This window comes from Hippocampus comes, unplaced genomic scaffold (genome assembly GCF_001891065.2).
Source record: "Hippocampus comes isolate QL1 unplaced genomic scaffold, H_comes_QL1_v1.1 scaffold146, whole genome shotgun sequence".
NCBI lineage: Eukaryota > Metazoa > Chordata > Actinopteri > Syngnathiformes > Syngnathidae > Hippocampus > Hippocampus comes.
The window spans coordinates 199,512-207,882 of record NW_017806156.1 but is presented as its reverse complement, the minus strand read 5'-3'; the positions used below and the strand labels follow the sequence as shown (position 1 = coordinate 207,882).

General features: G+C 42.3%; 1 long non-coding RNA gene across 1 annotated transcript in view; it reads left to right on the top strand.

Moving 5' to 3' along the window:
- LOC109531040 (uncharacterized) overlaps nt 1-8,166 on the top strand; it is a 10,976-nt gene extending 2,810 nt beyond the window's left edge. The window contains exon 3 of the long non-coding RNA XR_002171105.1: nt 8,156-8,166. This is a non-coding gene — a long non-coding RNA (uncharacterized LOC109531040). The remainder of the gene's footprint in view (nt 1-8,155) is intronic.
- The last annotated feature ends 205 nt before the right edge of the window (nt 8,167-8,371 follow it).

Genomic DNA, 8,371 nt, shown 5'->3' with positions numbered 1-8,371 from the left:
GATGGCCATCGTTCGCTCTGTAAGGCTAAAAACCTTACGCTAACTGGAGTGCTTCTCTCTCATTAGCGCTCCAGTTAGGGTAAGGTTTTTAGCCTTCGAGAGCGAACTATGGCCATCGAGGACTACGAAGCATCCCGTGGCTTGACGTACATTCAAATAAACGAAAAAAACCTTCCACTAACTGGAGCGCTAATGAGAGAAAAGCGCTCCAGTTAGCGTAAGGTTTTTAGCCTTCGAGAGCTAACTATGGCCATCGAGGACTACGAAGCGTCCCGTGGCTGGCTTAAAAGTTCATTGCATGCCAGGAAGTATTTGTTATTGTTAGATTCAGACGAGGATGGACGTTGCATTGCTAAAATGGCTACAAAAAGGACCATTGGATGTCAAACAGCTAAGACAAGAAGAGCTCTGATGCTGGAAGAGAGGGTAAAAGTGATCAAAATGAAAGACGGAGCAAGCAAAATAAAAGACATTGTCCAAGAAATTGGTGAAAGTGAATGCTGATCGTAAATTTCGCAATTTCTTTCCCTTTTTTTCTTTCTACACTGACAATGTGAAGTGTCAAATAAGCGTGTGCCCATATTTATGCACTATTGGAATAAAAATAGAGTACACATACGTTTGTGTGTGTGTGTGTGTGTGTGTCTGTGTGTGTGTGTGTGTGTGTGTCTGTGTGTGTGTGTGTGTGTGTGTCTGTGTGTGTGTGTGTGTGTGTGTCTGTGTGTGTGTGTGTGTGTGTGTCTGTGTGTGTGTGTGTGTGTGTGTGCTTACATCTGAGATCAAATTTGCTACAGTGAAAAACCCCCTGTTGTGAAAAATTTCTTGCTGTAAACATGATTTCGTTGTTGAGGAGTTTCACTGTATAAAGTAATCTGTTCTGACGTGGGCTTTTTGTTTTCAGCACAGTTCTCCCCGTGCAAAAATCCTCCGGCGAACTCGCACCCTCTCTGCCTGCATCCTGAGTTCTTTTTCTGTTTTGTGAATAAACTGCGGCCACAGCGGCATTTTACCACCTGTCACCATCCCTTCCTTTTGGGGTACAGACTAAGAAAGCCTTAATGAATTATCTATCTTATTTTGTTTTATCTTTCATTTTCTTTCACCGGAAAATGAGATCCCTCACACCATATTCTGTTGATCCTGCTTGCGCGGAAGTCTCTCGCTGGTCATGTGTAGGCATCATTGCTGGTGACTACACTCGGTTCGAGGCACAAGACTGGAGACGTTTTGTTTTTATTTTTCTGTGTGGTCGCTACCACTGAGTCGCTAAACACTCGATGTGCCTCAGCGCACCATCACTGTCAGAAGCGAACTGCAGGGAAGCACCATCCCCTTTTATTTACATGGACCCAGAACATGGTATCCTTCCACATAACATAGTGCCACACATTGAAACAATAGTGTCAGTGGCAAACATCGTACTCAACACCCCCACTCGATGGTGCCACATGCACTAACATTACATTAGTTAACAAACATATAAACCAATCTTGACCCTTGTAAGTACCCATACACGTACTTTAAAGCTTGCGGGGCCACTTGCGGGCCGCCCGTTGCCATTTCGTGAACTACACCATCATTGAATCTGTACTGTACATAGTACCGAACAATATAAGTTGAGTAAATATAGCATAAACTGGATGTTTCATTTTGCTGATACCATATTATTAGAAAATGAATCTTGAGATTGTATGAGATGATGACGATATGTGATTGGAATTCAATTCTGGATTTGTCTGGCATCAATTTTTTCCTTCTTACAGAGGAGGTTCCTTTGTCTTAATGTATTTGACAGTGCTTTTATTCGATCAGCATCATGTTTGTATGATAAATTACACTAAACTTGGGGAGAAATGCGGACTGAATAAATACAAAATATAAGAAACAGCATGTTTATTCAGCGTGGACCTATTGAGAGAGAGAGAGAGAGAGAGAGAGATACAAGGGAGTCGAGAGGAATAAGCAGGGGATAGGTGCTAAAATATACAGTGAGAACAACTCAATATGGCAGGCGTGCAGCAAGAACGGGGTGCCATGCGAGTTGTGCTCTGTAGACGACAACAATGGTACTGATATTGATTGGTTTTCAACAGGAAAAGAAATGCATGTGGTAAAATAATATTATTCTCATCGGGTTGGTGAAGGATTGGGGATATCTTTTTGACTGTCAAATATTAATTGATGTTACAAACCTGTAAGCAGAATCGAGAACCCCAAAGTAGAGCTAATACAACTTGAGAAACAAAAATATTTCTCCCCGTGGCTGCGTGGGTTTTCCCTGGCTACTTCGGTTTCTTTCAATATTCTAAAAACCATACACGGTAGGTTAAGTGAACACCCTAAACTATTGATGAGTGTGATTGTGAGTGTGAATGGTTGTTCGTCGATGTGTGCCTTGCAATTGGCTGGCGACCAATTTACGGTGTACCCGCGTCCACTGCCCGAAGACTGCTGTGATAGGATCCGGCATGCCTGCTTCTGAGAAGAAGCGATTCAGAAAATGGATGAATGAATTTTTCATAATTACTGACCTGTAATTAACTTAGCGGTTTTTTTTTTCAGTACAATTTTGAAAAAAGTTTTTTCAACCGATTAAATGTTTGTTCAATAGTGTGTGTTTTGGATGAACCACAGTACTGAGATACTGTAGCCCAGTGGTTCTTAATCATTTTAGAGGTACCGAACCCAACCAGGTAATATGCACATTCACCAAACCCTTCATGAGTGAAAAATAAATCTATACATTTTTTACAAATTTAAGATATTAAAAAAAACGCATTCATAAAAAACAGAAAAAAGTAAAGAAAATTTTCAAAAGATCAACATAATTTTTTTTTCTTTAATTGTACGACGTACTATCACGGCAGTCACACAGTAACTACGAAGCGAACTAAATTTCCCACAGCACTGATTGGACAAGCAATGTCATGTGATCATCTGCAGCCAGTGATGGCCAAACGGGCGTGTCATAACTAATTAACATGTCGCGTGTGTCTTACCCTCCATGGCAGAGGCTCCGTCGAACCCCTGAGACCGACTCACCGAACCCCTGGGGTGCGATCGAACCCAGGTTAAGAACCACTGCTGTAGCCCATAGACGTCAAACTTCGGTCCTGGGGGCTTTCATCCTGCATGTTTTTCATCTCTCTCGGTTGCAACACACCTGATTGAAATAATCAGGTCATCACAAAGTTCTTCAAGGCCTAATATAAAGCCTGTTCAATTGAACCATTGTGTTGCAATGGGGGGAGATGGAAAGCAGAGGTGATTGCTCTAAGACTACAAGGGAAGCTGAGCTTCCCCTAAAATGTCAAAAAATAAGTGATCAAATATATGTGTGAACGTACAATTATGTGGATATGTCATTAATTAAATATGCGCTACAACATGCTCAACTTTTGTTCAGAATCAGCTTCCTACTACTGGTTACGATGCGACTCTCTTCTCATTCATTCCTACAGCTTCACTGTGCTTTAAACTGTGTGCACGCTGAGAGTTGACCACGCGGACGCTGGGCATCGAGAGAGTTCAGTGTAGGTTGTCCCAATGCACTGAAACAAGACGAGTCATGCTGGTTTGTCCCACCCATCGGACGCTCAGCGTCTCTGGGAGTCTATGGACAGTGGGCGTTTATCGGCTGGCCCAGATGCTCAGCTTTTCTGCACGATGATTGGATGATCTGTCTGAAGCTGAATCTCTTTTTGATTGACAGCGAAATGAGCCAATCACCGATCATACGGTGAAAGCATCCTTTTCATTTTTTTGAAAAGGAAGGGAGAGTAGAATTCATGTATAAATAAACGGACACATTTTATGATGTACGCCGAAATTGAGCTTCCCCTCCTTGATACACTAGCATCCGCCACTGATTGAAAAATAAGATAACCTTTATTTGTCCCACACTGGGGAAATTTGCAGTCTACAGCAGCAAAATTGGCAGGGGCGGGGCGGGGATGGGGAATAAGCATGCAGGATACAGGACCTAAGATTCACACATATGCTGTAGCCCATTTAAAGAATTTAAATGACATCAGGTATGCGGATTCACATCAACTCACAGTTTATGCTTGTTTATTTATATATGTATATATATATATCAGTGGCGGACCCCCAGGGCCAGCAAGGCCTTCTCTGCTGGCCTAAACATTCTCAGAAAAGTAAATTTACTTTTCTAAGCAGAACATAAATTTGTTATTTTATTTTCATAAATATGTTAACAAAATTCATTCATTCATTCATTCATTTTCCGAACCGCTTGATCCTCACTAGGGTCGCGGGGGGTGCTGGAGCCTATCCCAGCCGTCTTCGGGCAGTAGGCGGGGGACACCCTGAATTGGTTGCCAGCCAATCGCAGGGCACACAGAGACGAACAACCGTCCACGCTCACATTCACAACTAGGGACAATTTAGAGTGTTCAATCAGCCTACCATGCATGTTTTTTTGCAATGTGAGGAAACCGGAGTACCCGGAGAAAACCCACGGAGACCGGACTACCCGGAGAAAACCACGCAGGCCCGGGGAGAACATGCAAACTCCACACAGGGAGGCCGGAGCTGTATTCGAACCCGGCACCTCCGCACTGTGAAGTCGACATGCTAACCACTGGACTACCGGGCCGCCAGTTAACAAAATTATTCTCTGTATTCTTTACGTCATTTTATTTCCATTTAGTCAAGTGGCTTTCAATGTTATTTTAAATAACATTGAAAGCCACTCGATAAATAACTTACTTATTATGGTAGAGTTTTTAACCAATCATATTTCAGCTAGCTTGCGTTGCCAGGTAAATTAAACTTGCTCGGGGCCTTCAGATTAAACAGAGCAGGCCCCTGTGTGCTGTAAATGAACGGGCACAGTCAGGTTTCAATAGCCAATCAGATCACGAGTCTGCGCACCGGGGCCAGCTAGAATGCCTTACGTCGAGACTGGATGTGCGCGTTCGGTGATTGGATTAGCGCCTGCTCACAGCCTCTGAGAAACGCTGCAAATTGTACTGCTGGGAATGCCTATTGCTTGCAACTGACCGGTGCGTTTAAAAACGTTTGGGGACACTCGCGTAGATCTGCAGCTCGGTGAACAGGCAAGCCGGGAGACGGAGCGCCACAATGAAAAAGTAAAAAAAAAAAATAGGGAGATTAAAATTATACCAGAAACACGACCGGACAAAAATGGCTTTCAACATTAGCTTCCATGTCGATAGAAAAGGACTTGCTAATGGACCTGAAAAACTGTAAAACAGAGCCACTGAAGTGTTCCTGAGAAAAGAAAGGAGGATCGACTTTATTTTCAAATAAGCAGACGCTGTGGAGAACTACATTGGTGAGTCAATGAATTTTATTTTACATTTCTTCTTGTCATTTTATTTCGTGAGTATTAAATTAATACTAACTTGACAAAGATACAAACATGTATCAAATACACACTTCCGGGTTGAGTGAACGCTGGCGCGTCTGGCTGATCTGTTTATTTTCAAAGAATAGTTTGTTTTGTTATTGTTTGGTTGGTGTCTTATATGAAACTGCGACATTGTGCAATTTATTGGACAGACTTGTTTAAGATCACACAGCGTAATTTGGGTGGCGTTTTATTTCATATTTTCAAATCATCTTTTTATTTTTGACTATCTGTAAATGTAGTTTCCTGCTCTTAATTGTGAATGCATATTTGATGGTTTTAAATGCTCCTGAATATATATATGCGCGCACACTTAACTAGGTTTCTGGATTTGATTCATCCATTTTCTGCACCGAATATCCTCACTAGGGTCACACGCAGGCATGCTGCATTTTTCAACTTCCAACAAATATCGAAGTCCAACTTTGAAATTTTGCCTGCAGGGCTTATTGCATCCTATATATATATATATATATATATGCGCGCACACTTAACTAGGTTTCTGGATTTGATTCATCCATTTTCTGCACCGAATATCCTCACTAGGGTCACACGCAGGCATGCTGCATTTTTCAACTTCCAACAAATATCGAAGTCCAACTTTGAAATTTTGCCTGCAGGGCTTATTGCATCCGAAATTGACGTACTCGTACGAGCCACTTGCATCTCTGGCCAGACGGGCTTAGCAGTCTCCCCGCTACTGCTGAATGAATGGCACACGCACTTGCACCCATGCACACACTCGCATACGCGCGCACACACACACATGCCACGATGAGCAACAGACGCAACGGCCCTGAACATGTACAAAACAGAAAAATGTATTTGATACAATAGTATGTGATTTGTGAAAAGTAAATCACAACCTACCTTTGTAGAGACTTGACACGGAGGCATGGGATGCACTTTTGCAGCATGTTAAATACATAAACATCATAATCGTGTACACGCTCACATGTACTGTTTTAAAAGGCTCTTCCTGGGACTCCAGATTCCCATTCTTTGCCAGTGAATTATATAGATGAAACAATAATTGAATGAGAATAATAACAATAATAATAATAATAATAATAATAATAATAATAATAACAGTGGCAGGCCGTGCATTTCAACCTTAGGCCTTCAGTGACGTCACATACATGAACACAGTATTGTATAGGCTCGTCAAGCAGCACTTAATTTCAGGAGCATTTAAAACCATCAAGTATGCATTCACAATTAAGAGCAGGATCCTATGTTGATAGTGGTGAGGATGTTCAGCGCTTCTATAAGCTCCCATAATTTCAGGTCATGCTGGCCCACAAGTCTCCCTTGATTTGACAAAGTTATGCTCAGAATGCTCAAGGTCCATGTTAGCTCAAGGTCCATGGCCAAAATATTCCGTTAAAATCGTGCAAACAGAATCTGGAACCCAAAGCAGAGCCAACTCAACTTGAGCAATTGGTAATTTATTTAACCAAGGAGCACGTCAAAATGAGCAAGACAAATAACATCAAAAAAAGGTTGATGATGAAAAGTCTATGGACAGTGAACACGAGAAGACGAAGGTGGATTGACAAAGCATGATGGAAGATACACACTGAAAAGCGACTAAATCAATAACTACTAAACAACAAAACAAAAAACAATGGAAGCGCAACAGTAATAACAAAAGAACTCAGCTTTAAAGGAATACACAACAATAGCACAGGAGGGGAAATCTGAAATAAATGATAAAGGAATGAAGACCAAAGTGCAAACAGGAACAGATTCAAAACTACACAAATTTAGATGAGAAGACAGAAGACAAAACAAGAACAAAGAATCTTAACTCAAAAGTATAAAGTATAGACAAGACAGACAAAAGTATAACGGATTAAGGAAACCGGAATTGCTTTTGTGACGAAAAGATATGTGACAACTTGAGAAACGGAACATGCCCCATTTTGTTCAGCAAGGATGTTGGACAGTCTGCATTGGTGCAACTGAGCAATGAAGCTGAGGGTGGGGAGAAAGGAGCCTCGTGTGGAGCGCAGATGTGTATTTGGAAGTAAGAGTCGGCGCTTGGAATTGAAGCAGTTCTCAATGGGACTGGAGAATGTAACTATTCTTTCCACATGTACAGTATGTGTGTTGCCCGTCAACGGACACGACAGCTGTTTGTTTCCTTTCAGACTTGTAACAGATGTGTGTGACGTCACGCATGCTGTGATCATGATGTCTCTGATCCATTGGTGAAAGGAAACTGCAAGGTTTCCCTGAGTTCTTTCGAAGGCTGCCAGCCCACCAGGCTTTTCTTGCCCAGCAGGCTATCGGGGTTCTATGGTGCGCCCAATTTGGGTGTGTCGTGCCCAAATTTCATAATATGGCCACTGCAAACAATTATTGGATGTATATGCACAACACACCAAAGTCTCCTCGACAACAAAAATCATCCTTCCATACATCCATTTTCTGATCCGCTTCATCCTCACAAGGGTCGCGGGGTGTGCTGGAGCCTATCCCAGCTGTCTTTGGGCAGGAGGCAGGGGGACACCCTGAACCGATTGCCATCCAATCGCAGGGCACACAGAGGCGAACACCCATCCGTGTTCACACTCACACCTAAGAACAATTTTGAGTGTTCAATCAGCCTGTCATGCATGTTTTTGGAATGTGGGAGGAAACCGGAGTACCTGGAGAAAACCCAAGCAGGCACGGGGAGAACATGCAAACTCCACACATGGTCTTCAGTCCAGTTCAGGGTATTGTCCGCCTTCCTCCTGAAGTCAGCTGGAATAGGCTCCAGAGAACCCCGCTATTCAGGATAAGCAGTGTTGAAAATTGATGGATGGATGAATAGACCTGCTATAAATCACTGTTGAATGTGCACTATAAAATCTATACTTGGATTATATGCTTTCAAACTTAGCTTGTAGCAGACGTGCACATTTTCAGCATGACGTCTTTGATCCACTGGTGAAAGGACACTTTGAATCTCATAACTGCTTCAAACAA